Below are 14,486 nucleotides of genomic sequence, written 5' to 3'. Positions count from 1 at the left end.
ACCACCTCTGGCCACTCCACCACCCACCTTCGGAGTCCATTCAGCAAAGCTGGCTGGGGAATTCTGGGAACTGCAGTGCCAACCCTTAGTGCCAGGCTAGAAAAGGGATCCACCCATCCCAAAATCCAGGGGGGCACAGGAGATAGGAGGAATTTGGTTAATTTTTCCCAGCTATGTATAACATATCTCTCCTTTCTTCTGAGGAGGAAAGGGAGTCAACCTCCTTTTTAATTGCATGACAACCCTGTGAGGGAGGCCGGGCTGAGATGGCACAACAGGCCCAAAGTCATCAGCTGAGTGGCAGAACTTGAACCTGGCTCTCCATGGCCCAGAATGACACCTTTTCCACCACTCCACTTCACCTTCCACTGCAGTTCTGATCTGCCACAGTTTTGTGTCCAAGACAGTTAAGGATGCATTGACTGATTTAAGAAATTTATATGGCGCCCAAATTTGGGAACCCAAATTTCCATCACACCCCTTCAGGGGGGAACTCCAGTATGAAATGCAAGGTGGAGGGTGATATGATTAGGGTGGTTAACCCCCACCCCACCCCCTAATCCCTCTGTACCAGTGTTTTTCAACCTCGGCAACTTTAAGATGAGTAGACTTCAACTCCCAGAATTCCCCAGCCAGTGGAGAATTCTGGAAGTTGAAGTCTACCCGTCTTAAAGTTGCTGAGGTTGAAAAACACTGGTCTGCAACAACCAGTGTGGTTAGCTGACCGTTCAGTGCAGGCCATAAGCCGCCAATACCCTTTTTAGAATTTTATTTATTTATCTACTTATTATTTCAATTGGTTTGGGAATAATTTGTAGGAGTAAGGGGCAAAATAGGTGCCTTTGGGGCTTATGCCCCCCTTTTCCCTTCTGGCTGGGGAATTCTGGGAGTTGAAGTCCACCCATCTTAAAATTGCCGAGGTTGAAAAACACTGGTCTGTGCAGCTCTGCAGATACGTGCAACAGGTTTCGGGAGCCGAAGCTTTTGCAAATCTCAGAAAAAATCAAAAGTTTTGAACACGGGATGCCAAATGCTCATTGCAGGGAACCACAATGCTTGCAACACATCCCCATCTCTCCCAGTGTTCCCTGCAACTGGCATTTGGCTGCACAGTGTGCCCAACTCAGAAGTAACTTTGCATTTTCAAGACCACCATCCCTCAATAGCCCTCTCCTCCATGAATGTACAGTCCTCACTTAACAACCATTCGTTTAGTGACCGTTCAAAGTTACAACAGTGCTAAACAAAGGGACTTACAACCAGTCCTCGCACCTACAACCGTCATGTGATCACAATCTGGGCATTTGGCAACCAGCTCATATTTATGATGGTTGGAGCGTCCCGGGGTCACTTGATCACCATTGGCGACTTTCCCAGCTGGCTTCCAGCAAGCAAACTCAATTGAGAACCGTGCGATTCGCTTAATGATTGCCGCAAAAAAGGCCGTAAAATCGAGCGTGACTCGCTTAACAACCACCCCACTTAACAACAAATTTTCCAGTCCCTATTGTGGTCGTTAAGCAAGGACTACCTGTATTCAATTCTTTTTAAAGCCAGCCAGGTTAGTGGCCATCCCCACATCTCACAGGAACCATTCCCCACACACACGCACACCCCCGCCAGGCCCAGTGCTTGAAAAGAGGAGAAAACCTTCTTTCTCCCTGCCCACTTCGCCATGCAATGCCAAGTTTCTATCCCTCATGGCTGGAAGAAGAGCCAAGGAACCGGCAAAGGGGCGGCAGTCTTTAATGTCCAGCAAGCCTCTTCGCTCTTGACCCTCCCCAGAGTGAGGACAAGTCAAATAAATCACGTCCAGCGTGACGAAGGCAGAACCAGAGAGTTCCGGTTAACATCTGCATTTTGCAAAGCGCGTCCCGACAGCCGAACGCATCTTGCTTTTGCCAGGTGCGTTTCAGTGGTTTCATTTACTTCAACTGGTGAGGGTTCACCGCGCTCACATTTCTCAGAAAGAGGCGAGAAACGTCACAGTTTCCTGACAGATGCGGCTCCGCTTGCACAGCTATGCTCGGGCGTCCCAGCGTCCTCGCAGAACAGACACTTCCCTTCGTTTCATGAATTAATCCATTCACAACATCTGTACAGCTGCCATGCGCCAGCCTTGGGCTTCTCACATGCCGTGGACGCATGGGAAATGCTCCGGGTTGCAGAACCAAAGACAAAGTCCCAAAGAGAAAAGGAATGGAAACTGACAGGGAATACTTCAGTGTTTCTCAACCTTGGCCCCTTGAAGACGCATGGACTTCAACTCCCAGAGTTCCCCAGCCAGCCAGTTGAAGTCCACGCGTCTTCAAGGGGCCAAGGTTGAGAAACACTGGCATACATGATACCCAACCATTCACTTCCAAAGCTGTACATCCCAAATGGTAGACAGGAATAAAATTAATTTAAAGAGGAGTGCCAATCCACTGGGGAGGCGGCCTGTCGCACCTCTGCAAGAGTACACGCTTTTGCCCAAGAATACATCATTTATTTTACGCAATTTACAACAGCCTTCCTCAACCTGGAGACCCTTCGGACACATGGACTTCAAATCCCAGAATTCTCACAATGGCCATGCTGGCTGGGGAATTCTGGGAGCTGAAGTCCACACATCAGTTCCCAGAATTTCCCAGCCAGCATGGCCGTCGCTGAGGATTCTGGGGGTTGAAGTCCACACACCTGGAAGGTGGCCAGGCTGGGGAAGGCAGATCTAGAAGTCATATCTTTGGGGAGCCCCCTCACTTCATCACCCTTGCCATCTTTTATCTTTACGTTTTATTAATTTTATTGTAATTTCTTGATGGTTGTGAGCTACGCAGAGTCAGGCAGCATGCAAGATTATTGTTGATGTAATAACTGTTATTACATCATCATCACCATCATCACCATCATCACCATCATCACCATCATCATCATCATCAAAGGGTCTCTACTTTAAAGTGACAATCTTTATATAGGAGGCAACTGCACTTTTATAAGCAAAAGAGAATGCACTTTGCTCATGCCCAGGGCAATCTCGCTCTGCTTCCAAAGCTAGACTCCAGATTCAAAATTCAGCTCTCGTGCTAAGGCTCACCGCGTCTTAGAAAGCCGCTTTACAAATTACCAACGTTACTCGTCAAAGCAAATTCAGAATGAGAAAAGAAGGAACAAAGGAATTAGGACTAAGGAACGCTGCCCAGAGTCACGTTCAGGGAGATGGGCGGCTGTATAAATGTGTTTAATAAAATAAATAAAATAAAATAAAATAAAACTGGAATACATGAGTTTCCTGCTCTTCCCAAGGGCCAACTCTATGCTGCTGGAGAAACGCCGAGGCTCGAAGGAAGTGGCAGTCTTCTGTTACGGCCACACCGACAAGTGGAACTCAGAGGTAGACTGCCTCTGATCCTGGAGGTTCTCTCTCCACCTTATTCCCGCGCCGGGTGAAGCAGTCCTGACCTTCCCGAGTCCTAAATCAGCCCCAGGGGACAGCCCTGGAATCCAGCCGTATGAGACAGGAAGGAAGGCATTTGTTCTCTCTGCCTGCTTTGCCCAGGCACAGATTTAGAAGTCCTGCCCTTCCTGTTCGCCCTCCTTTTTCCTAAACCGAAACGTCCCAGCCCGGCAGCCCCCGTGCAGGAAGCGCTCTGCTCCAGGCTCTTCCCGTCGGTTGGCACACGGTTCTGAGCCGCAGCCGAACGAGCCCTTCCCTCCTTCACCCTCCCAGATCCCCTGCGATCGAGCGAGCTGTGCCGGGCAGAGGTGCCAGAAACAAAAATATTGCTTCGGCCGCCATCGGTGGGGGCCGATCTTTAGGCAACCGGCCCGTTTTGGCTGCCTGGCCCCCGCTGACCCAGACCCAGGAGGGCTGAGGCTCTGCTGCCCTGGAAGCTCCCCAGACGATCGCGTCAGTCAACAGCCCTGCGGGCACGATCTCCTGGAGCAGCCAGGCGGGTTTCCATGGCACAGGCACCCGGGAGGAGGGAGCTGCTGGGAAGGCATTGCTGGGGAATCGGCCCCCTCCTTGGGCTGGTGGTTGGCACTCCCCAGGGGCCTTCAAGACGCAGCAAGGGAGCGAGGAAGACCCGGCGGGCACAGCACTGGCTGCGAGCCACCCCGTCGCTGGGTAAGAGGCGTCTTGTGCCTGGCTGGGCCTCTTCTGCTTCTTGCTCAACGTTCGGTATCTCTGTGGCTGTTTTTTTACACAGACCCACCCGTCACACAGCACCACAGGCATCTGCAATGTAATATCGGCAAAAGAGGAGTCTCTGCCCCACAGAGCTTACCCTCCGAATGCCATCTTCTGACCCTGCTGGGCTAACCAGAGCAAATGCGAGCTTTGTTTTCTAGCCTTCTCAGAAATCAACACACCAAGGAAACCAAGAAGGACCTTTCTAACATGTGACCAAAAGTACAGGCTGTCCTCATTTAGCAACCAGAATTGGGGTCGGCTACTCAGTTGTTAAGCAAAGCGGTCGCTAAGTGAAACCACGACGACGCTTATGATCTTCCTTCACCTTTCCTTTGCTTTCCAGACCAGTGAAGGTCGTCAAGGCGAGGATTGGTCACGATGTGACCTTTTCATTACAGCCATAACTGCAAACGGTTGCTAAACGAGTCAGTTGCTGAACGAGGACGACCTGTATTTGCATTTCACATGATTAGGGTTTTACGCATAGCCACAATACACAAGAAGATGGCGGTACAGCCCCGAACCAGTAGAACAGACTATACCACTTCATTGGGGAAGGAAAAATCCATTTGGAAGGTGTCCTCAGATGCAAGTCTGCAAAGGGGCTACTTCCCTGCTGAGCTAGCTTTCTACTTGCAGAGAAATCAGGCCTTGTTCTTCCTGTTACCCAGGGAGGGCTGTGCAATTCTGGTTTTGAAGCCAAACGAGCAGCCTGATCCTATACGGCGGGGTGGGGGGGACGGCAGCCCTCAGAAACCCCAGCCAGTCAGCCAGCTAAAAGTCCTAGGAGCCGTAGTCCGGCTCTGACACCTCTACAGGCCTCCAGTTTGGCACCGTTGTCAAAAGGTGTGACTTCTCTGCAAGCTGGGCTTGCCCTGGTATTTAAGAATTGGGTTTCTGTATCTGTTAACACGCGGCCTCAGCCAGTCACTCGTCTCCAGCGACGGACCGTTAGATTTTCCGTGCGCCTTAAAAGCAGAAAAAGCAGCCCACCCCCTCTGCATTTTCCATTTCACTGCATCTCCTTTCGAGCTCGGTGCCGGCTGCCAAAATCTCATGAGCGTAAAAGAAAAGATTCTGGGGAATGCACAGCACGACTCGCTCCGAAAACGGCCACTGTGGCTTTTCTGGCACTGCCGAATCTCGTGTACAATCAGTTCACCGTTTCCTCCACTCCTGCTGCTGCCAAAGAGATTAACGACGCCTCTTTTTCAACCGATAGCAGCGTTTCTCAAACTTGGCCGCTTTAAGACGTGTGGACTTCAACTCCCAGAATTCCTTGACTGGGGAATTCTGGGAATTGAAGTCCACACGTCTTAAAGCGGCCAGGCTTGAGAAACGCTGACCTAGAGCCATCCAGGCAACTATTTGCCAGTTGTGCTAATGTTCTTCCTAACCCAACCAGGGCTGTGCACTGCTAATACCCTTAAGTTGTAGACCCCCCCAGGAGGAATCAACCCAAGAATTAGGGAATCCCCCCACATCAACCTCCCTGCCTGCCACAAGGAAAGCCCAACCTTAAAGGGGGGCTTGAGAACAAGTTGGGGGACAGTCAGAAGACCTCTGCCTGTCTTGCACGGGGAGCTTCCCCTTCACAAAACCATGGGGGGAACTCAACCAACCCCCAAGCGCCAGTTGACCCAGATGCAACCTCCCTTCTCAATGCCAGGCGCTGGGACTCAGCTTTGCTCCAAACCGACTTCTCATTATCCTTTTTTCCTATTTTTATTTAAATTATTTTGGACTTTTCTCCTTCTAATTATTATTTTTAAAAAATGTAAAATATCAGGTGGGCCCAGAAGCCGAGCGGGCATGCAAAGGAAATGTCGGCGGGCACACCAGCACCCATGCTCATCGCATTGGCGATCCCAGGCCTCCAGTCAGCGGAGGGCATTTGCTTCCCTTGATAGGGAAGCAGCAAAATAGTTGTGATGTCTGCATTTGCACAAGGCGGGTAAATTACACATGCAAGCGTCTTGTGGGATTGGAAACAGGCTGGCGTTCACATGGACGCTAAAAAAAACCCCACATCAGCCCTCTCCGTGTGAAGAGAAACACACCCAAGCCTGGAACCAGAGAAACGTCTCAAATTACTGAAAATCACCTCTTTGCAACTGAGAAGGTAACTTGGTTATTACCTGTAGCCCCAGGTCTGCTTTTCCAACCCCAAAGCCTTTAAAATGAAGCTGCCAGGAGCTTCAACAACACATTGGGGGAGGAAGGAGAGCACGCGAGGAACCCCTTTGTGGATCCCAACCTTGCATTTGAGATCTCACAACCCCCACCAGGAAGAAAACTGGAAAAAGGAGATGACATTTTCAGCCCTTCCCTTTCTGCTGGAACACTGCCAAGAGTTTTTGGAGCTTTCGAAGAGCAAACATTCAATATTTGCTCTCCCCAAAGAATAATGTTTCCCCTGCCTTGGACGCGCCATGACTCTTTGTGCCTGTACCTGTAGGCTGTATCTGACCCGTGGGCCAGAGGCTCCCCCTTCCTACTCTAAGCCCCAAATCCTAGAATGGTGGCGCTGGAAGACACCCCAAGGACCCTCCAGGCCAACCTCTGCCATGTGCAGGAAAATCAACCAACCATTCTGGAGAGGTGGCAACTGTCCAGCTTCTGATCATCTTCCTTGTGGCTTCCCTTTGTGGACCTCGCCACTGACCCCACGTGTCTTCTCGACATCCCCATTTCCTTCAACTGGTCCTCTAAGGCAGGGTTCCTCAACCTTGGCAACTTTAAGACGGGTGGACTTCAACTCCCAGAATTCCCCAGCCAGCCTTGCTGGCTGGGGAATTCTGGGAGTTGAAGTCCACCCGTCTTAAAGTTGCCAAGGTTGAAGAACCCTGCTCTAAGGGCATGTTCTCAAGACCCCGTATCACCTTTGTTCTTCTCTGAACCTGGTCAAACCTGTCAATGACCTCCTGGAAAGGTTTTGCCCAGAATCACAGAGGGACCATCTAACCCAGCGTTGTTCAAACTTGGCAACTTTGAGACGGGCAACTTTAAACTGGCTGGGGAATTCTGGGAGTTGAAGTCCACACATCTTCAGGTTGCCAAGGTTGAAAAACATTGCTCTGAAGGGTTTAGAACTGGAAGCATTTAAAGGATCTTTGTTGAAAGACACTCCGTCAAGCTAGAAACGGGAAATAGGCCTTGCTTGGCCGGGGCACATAGTCTCCAGAACTCCTCCCTACAAGCAGGGGTCTCCTTCAATCCTTTCCTTCTGGCAGACTCTCAGAAACGTCAATCAATCAATCAACCGATCGATCAGTCCGTCTCCATCAGAATTGAGCTTTCCATCTCCAGCTAAATTCTCCGCAATTTCGTTCACATTTTCTCGACTGCTCAGCTCTGCTCCTCTGTTATCGTTTCATTTCCACTTCCTGTATTCCCCCCTTTTTTCGCCCTCCACCGCCTGCTGCTTTAAGGATCCTTTTATTAATGGCTTGTGCTTGTTAATATAACATCACTGGCATCGGAGTGGGCAAAGGAGCGAGCACCCAAATCTCAAAGGTGGTAGTTAAATCTTATTTAGCCAGTTTTTTAAAAATAACATTTTCCGAAGTGGCAAAGAAATCATGACGCTGACTTATAGAGGAAATAGATCTGTGCATGAACTGCTCCATCATTTTTCCTGCCCAGTGATTCAGTGAGCTTTATCCAGGGTTCAGCAGTAGCCAACGTTACATAAGCTTTCCAAAAAGACATTGTATTTTACATCAGTGTTTCTCAACCCCAGCAACTTTAAGAGGGGTGGCCTTCCACTCCCAGAATTCCCCAGCCAGGATGCTTTAAGAGGGGTGGCCTTTAACTCCCAGAATTCCCCAGCCAGGATGCTTTAAGAGGGGTGGCCTTCCACTCCCAGAATTCCCCAGCCAGCATGCTTTAAGAGGGGTGGCCTTCCACTCCCAGAATTCCCCAGCCAGGATGCTTTAAGAGGGGTGGCCTTCCACTCCCAGAATTCCCCAGCCAGCATGCTTTAAGAGGGGTGGCCTTTAACTCCCAGAATTCCCCAGCCAGCATGCTTTAAGAGGGGTGGCCTTCCACTCCCAGAATTCCCCAGCCAGGATGCGTTAAGAGGGGTGGCCTTTAACTCCCAGAATTCCCCAGCCAGGATGCTTTAAGAGGGGTGGCCTTCCACTCCCAGAATTCCCCAGCCAGGATGCTTTAAGAGGGGTGGCCTTTAACTCCCAGAATTCCCCAGCCAGGATGCTTTAAGAGGGGTGGCCTTCCACTCCCAGAATTCCCCAGCCAGGATGCTTTAAGAGGGGTGGCCTTTAACTCCCAGAATTCCCCAGCCAGCATGCTTTAAGAGGGGTGGCCTTCCACTCCCAGAATTCCCCAGCCAGCGTGCTTTAAGAGGGGTGGCCTTTAACTCCCAGAATTCCCCAGCCAGGATGCTTTAAGAGGGGTGGCCTTTAACTCCCAGAATTCCCCAGCCAGCATGCTTTAAGAGGGGTGGCCTTCCACTCCCAGAATTCCCCAGCCAGCGTGCTTTAAGAGGGGTGGCCTTCCACTCCCAGAATTCCCCAGCCAGGATGCTTTAAGAGGGGTGGCCTTTAACTCCCAGAATTCCCCAGCCAGGATGCTTTAAGAGGGGTGGCCTTCCACTCCCAGAATTCCCCAGCCAGCGTGCTTTAAGAGGGGTGGCCTTTAACTCCCAGAATTCCCCAGCCAGCGTGCTTTAAGAGGGGTGGCCTTCCACTCCCAGAATTCCCCAGCCAGCATGCTTTAAGAGGGGTGGCCTTCCACTCCCAGAATTCCCCAGCCAGGATGCTTTAAGAGGGGTGGCCTTCCACTCCCAGAATTCCCCAGCCAGCATGCTTTAAGAGGGGTGGCCTTCCACTCCCAGAATTCCCCAGCCAGCGTGCTTTAAGAGGGGTGGCCTTCCACTCCCAGAATTCTGGGAGTGGGGGTCCACCTACCTTATAATTGAGAAACACTGTTTTACACAACTGTCATCCAAGTTCAAAAGTTTGCTCTTGTGCAAAACCAAATTTACCGTACTTCATCTCCTTTTTTGATGGATTGCCTTTAATCTTTGCAACCGCCCATTAGCTGAGTAATTTCCTACTTTGTCACATTCTGTTTTCCTCATGACAATTTTATGAGGCTGCTCTACAGGATCCTTCTACGTCACTCTCTCCACATTCTTTTTTCCAAGGCTCCCTGCTCTCTAAAGTGCCACAGGACGCGACCCAGCTGCCCTGCTTTCCATCGACGTTTTCTCAGGGCAGCTTGTCTGTCTCCAAATCAAAATTAAAGCATTTAATGCACTCTTAGCGTCTCGCTCTTGCAAAAGTACGCCCAGAGACAAACAGAATTTTTTAAAAAAAAAATCCCAGCTGATAGCCCAAACAATGTCAAAGGTTACATCAAAATTAAACAATTGCCAAACAACCAGATAGCATTTGCAAAGTTTTGCAGAATATGGCTATGCTTGGAGTCTCAAGTACCACGGATTGTGAATTCGGGGTAACTGGAGACTCTTCCTACATGCAAAACTCACTAATATTTATTTTTGTATTCTGTTATAAGAGAACTCTGGGAGTAAACATGCATCCTTTCTTTATTTAGCAAACCTTTAACCAATTTTTGTGAAATATTCCAAAGCAGTGTGGCCCCTGTTTAAGCCAGTATGCACCCTAAAACAATTATCCGTAAGAAAGCATTCATATTAAAAAGCCATCATTTTCAAAAATAAGCTGTGTTTCAAAAGGCTATAAAGTTCAGTAAATCAAAAGCAGGTGTCCTTTCTAAGAGGGCGGGGTAGCAATTAGCTCCAAAGGGAAGTCAGTTACACAACCTTTCTATCTACACCCCATTTTTTTAAAAAACCCACAATAACCCTGCGAGGTTGACTAAGGTGAGAGATGGTGACTGCTCTAAGGTCACCTCAAAAAAAGCTCTTGAATGAAAGGGAGTTTGATCTCACTCCCAATCCAATCCTTTTTGCTCTGACACCATGCCACCTCCAGTTTATTTCTGTGCTAGCCGATTGGACAGTTTTAAATTAAAAGGGATCAAATCCAGCCGAGATTTTTTCCATTTCTACCATTAAATAACTGCCACAACATTACATTCTACTGAAAATCAGAAACATATGCAGACAAATTTGATGAATATCCAGTGTTCAATGTGCATTACCCAAACTGAAAAGTTGCAATGAAACTTGGGTTCATTTGCTATGTGCTTAACACAGTGTTTCTCCATCTCGTCAACTTTAAGATGTGGGGACTTCAACTCCCAGAATTCCCCAGCCAGCCATGCTGGCTGGGGAATTCTGGGGGTTGAAGTCCCCACATCTTAAAGTTGACGAGATGGAAAAACTGTTCTAGTACAAAAGTCAGCAACTGGAGGCTTTGGGACAATTTAAAAAAAAGAAAAGAAATTATTCTTTGAACAATGCCTCTAACCTCATTATGGTCAAGAAAATAAGTAGCCATTGGACTTGGCAACAGATCATTTTGGGGGAGAGAAGTCATCAAAACAAACTGGCTTATTCCACTAGGAGGCAAAAGGGAAAATTAAGTTGGCTCTGAAATACAGTGGGAAGAAATCCCTGCCAAGACACGTTTTAGCTGATGAAAACGAGAAAGAGAATCAGCCATGGGGAAGCACAGAGATTTAAGACCCGAAACAAGAGTTTTTGAAGAAGCCCCTAAATCAAATAGGCATCGAGGTTTCAGCCCACTCATCACCATCCCTGGCAGACCTTCCGCTCTCCATAAATTAGTTGGCATGGCTTAAAGGAAGTTAAACTTCAGTTTAAATCAAAGGCAAAGCACATTTTCCCCCAATTCAAGGACTCTGCCTAGCAAGTGGGAGGCCACACTCCTCAAAAACCGGGGGGGGGGAGGAGAAAAGTGGGTGGGAGTCAAAAAAACTAAATTGGATTTCATTTCAGTGAACATGTAACTAATCAGCCACTACATTAAATAGTGCTTCAAAGCATTTAAATGCTGTTAGAACAGATGCTAAATTAAATGCCAATTACTCCTCACGAGCTAGAAGCATATAACTGAGCCAGAAGCAGGAGGCAGCAGCTAAAAAGGCCAATGCAATCTTGGGAAATGTTATCCAAAGCATCCAATCCAGATCTCAGGAAGGAAGAGTTTCTTTAGTTCCAGTCTGTTGGTTAGACCAGGGTTCCTCAACCTTGGCGATTTGAAGATGGGTGGACTTCAGCTCCCAGAATTCCCCAGCCAGCATTCCCGTTCAGAACAGGGAATGGGTTAGATGACCTCTTAAGATCCCTTCCAGGTCATACACTGAAAGCTTTGGGGGCTTTTAAATTTTGCATTTATATATTGGCCATCTGTTGTTATGTGTTTTGTTTCGCTTTTTCTTCCTGATTTAGTCTGTGTTTATGTCGTACGTCACCCAGAGTCACACTGTCCGAGTTGGGCAGTCCTGTAAATCTTGAATCAGTCAGTCAGTCCAGTCCAGTACAGCAAGGCCGACTGAGGAAAGTGAGTGAGTGCAAACCCAAGCTATGGGTGGGTGGGTGGGTGGAAGGGAGGAAGGAAGGAAGGAAGGAAGGAGAGCTTGGCACAATTAATCTGGAAACACTGTCCCTTTCTTTGAAAAAGAGGAGTTGGTGCGAGTCCCTGTGGCTTTCAGGGGGTACTGACACAGCCATTTCTGATGATCTGTAGCTCCACACCGCAAAGACAGACGCATTCGGCTGCACGCTCCACGTAGATACGTGCACAGGATGACATTTCCCTTGGGGAATCTAATGGAAAATGTCTTTTAGACGCCCTGTCATCCCTCCCACCTGCAAGTTCACACCTGCATGTCAACACACGCAGGAACATCTCTTCTGTCCCTCTGTAGTTTAGTTGCCCCACATCCCAAAGTTTCACAAAACTCTGCCAGAACTTTATATCTGAAATAAAGTTAGGGTAGGCCTTTATTTTTCTTCTCAGAGAAGAAAACAGGTCTTATGGCAGCAACATGCCCAGGTTTTCCGGAGAGCGAGCGCTCCAAAGCTGAGGAAAACACAGCCCCATTGCCCGTCTACCCTCCCCGTGGCTCAACCTGCCTGCTGATTCAGAACACGCTCGGTGCCCGCTGCCGGAGCCAAAGGCAGATTCTGCCAGCCCAGAGGGCACCGGGAGGGACCTGGGTCCACCCGCAGGACCGTCCACTTCCAGGGTGCCCTGCTTCTCCGTAGGTTCTCCCTGGGATAGGAGGACTGGTGCCGGCTAGCCAGGCCTCCCCTCCGGGCAGCACATCTCAAAGCCTGCATTTGATACCAGCGCTGACAAGAGGATGCCACACCCGAAGGACAGTGGGAGAAGAGTGCCTCTGAGCATGCAAAGAGAGCTGCGTCCCCGCCCACTACAAGACCCAGCCCTGCCCCTCAGCAGCAGGGACTGGAGAGAGAGCGCCTGAACAGGAAGGCACCCTGCCCTCTTCTCCCCCGTTCCTTCCCGCACCACCCAAATTCCCCCAGGGCGCCACCCAGACACGTGCAGACACCTGGCCTGGGAGAAGAGGCCTCGCCTGGGAAGGCAGGAAGGGGCGCTGCCAGAGGAGACCCCCGCGCTGAATGGAGTGGCTCGGAAACCCGCTTCAGCTCGCGCGCTGCGCCCCCCCCGGGCCAGGCCCGCCCTCCGGCCCCGAGAGACCCCGCAGGGGCCACCGAGGGCCCCCAGGCGGCCCGCCTCTCCGGCAGGGAAAGCGGACCTGCGGGAGGAGCAGGGGGGGGGGAGTCCCACGCAGGAGGGACGCAGGAACTGCCACCTCCCGGGCATTCAGGGGGAGGACGGGGGTCCATCATCCTCTGGCCTCCGCGGGCCGGAGCAGAGCGCTTCTCGCCTCGGCCCCCGGAGGCACCGCGGGAGACCCAGCGCCCGCCAGGTACGGATCCCGGACAGAAGGGGAGGGCCGGTCAACTCCGGTCCATGGCCAAGGCAGCCGCGGAGGATGGGAGCTTCGGTCCAGCGCAGGCCACCGGCGGCGGAGACGGACCCGCCCCTCCCTCCGCGGCCGCGTTCTTGCCCCTTGACTCCAGCAGGCGGGGGCCGCGAGGGGTGCCTGGAGAGGAGAGGAGAGGAGAGGGGAGGGGAGGGGAGGGGAGGGGCGGGCCGCCCCCGCCGCCCCCCGGGACCCACCTGCGGGCGAGGCATCCTCGCGCTCCGAGCCGTCGGAACTGCCGGCGCTGCTGAGGCGCCGGGCGCGGGGGTCCGGAGGCGGCGGCGGCGGCGGGGGGCGGCCGGGCAGCTGTGGGGGCGCCGCCAGCTGCGGGGCGGCGGGGGCGGGGGCGGCGCCGCGCGGGCCCGGGGCGCGCCCCCGCCGGGGGGAGGGCTGCCCCGCGCGCGCCGGGCCAGCGCCGCCTCCAGGTAGCGCGCCTTGAGGGTCTCCTGGTCCAGGGCGCGCTGCAGCCGCCGGAGCGCCTCCCGGCAGCGGCCCAGCTCTGCCTCCAGCGCGCCCGCCGAGCCCAGCCGCAGCGCCGGCAGCGCCTCCCCGGGGAACTCGCGCCGCCAGCTCCGCTCGAAGTCCGCCGCCGCCTCGTCCTGCTCCTGCTCCGGCTCCGGCTCCTGCTGCGGGCCCGGGCCCGGCTCCGGCTCCGGCTCCTCCGGCGCCCGCATGGCCAAGCCCCGGCCGGCCGGAGGGGCGGACGGACGCAGCGGGACCGCGAGGACTCGGCTGGGCGCAAACTTCCCGGCGCCGCTCCGCCTCCGGCCGCTTCCGCTCTTGGCTGGCGGGCGGGGCGGGCCGCTGGCTGGGCAGCGACTCACCTGGCAGCGCCGCCCGCCCGGCGCTCTCCGCCCACCCGCCCCGCGGCGCCCTCCGGCCCGGCCGCGCCCCCACCGTCCGTGCCCGGGCGGGGGTCCCTCCTGCAGGGCGCGGGGCAGGCGAGGCGAGGCGAGGCGAGGCGAGGGCTGGCGGCGGGTCGGGGCGCCGCGCCGCCCCAAGGAGCCAGCCTCCTTCGCGGCGCCGCCCCGTCTCCTGGCGCGGGTCGGAGTGGCCGCGCCCGGCCGGGTTGCCCCTCTCCTCGCCCCCCGCCCGCTCGCCCCGCGCGAGTCCCAGGAAGCGCGTGGCCCTCCGCTCGGCCGGGGGGGAGGCACCCAAGGGGCGAGCTGAAGACCAGGTAGGAACTGTGGCCTCTGGACCGCCCGGAATCCTTGCCCCAAACATCTGCCCCCCGCGCGCGCCCCAGCGCTTCTCTTGCCCTTCATTCCCCACCCCTGTCCGGTCCGCGCGTGGATTCAGCTCCCGAAGGTCCGACTTCTGTCCGTGTCATCCCCTGCAGAGATGCCGCTTGCCCCCTTCCCGCCCTGCCACCCCTTTGAACTGC

General features: G+C 53.0%; 1 protein-coding gene across 1 annotated transcript in view; it reads right to left on the bottom strand.

Moving 5' to 3' along the window:
* Window positions 1–13,733, bottom strand: part of ABR (ABR activator of RhoGEF and GTPase) — a 119,138-nt gene extending 105,405 nt beyond the window's left edge. The window contains exon 1 of the mRNA XM_088138759.1: window positions 13,300–13,733. The gene's annotated coding sequence lies outside the window, so the exon portion shown is untranslated. The remainder of the gene's footprint in view (window positions 1–13,299) is intronic.
* Between the last annotated feature and the right edge of the window lie 753 nt (window positions 13,734–14,486).

Source organism: Python bivittatus, unplaced genomic scaffold, assembly GCF_059951505.1.
Source record: "Python bivittatus isolate LINGU-HERP-01145 unplaced genomic scaffold, Pbiv_v1 ctg000240_np1212, whole genome shotgun sequence".
In the NCBI taxonomy this organism is placed as follows: Eukaryota; Metazoa; Chordata; class Lepidosauria; order Squamata; family Pythonidae; genus Python; species Python bivittatus.
This window is presented reverse-complemented; position numbering and strand designations above follow the sequence as displayed.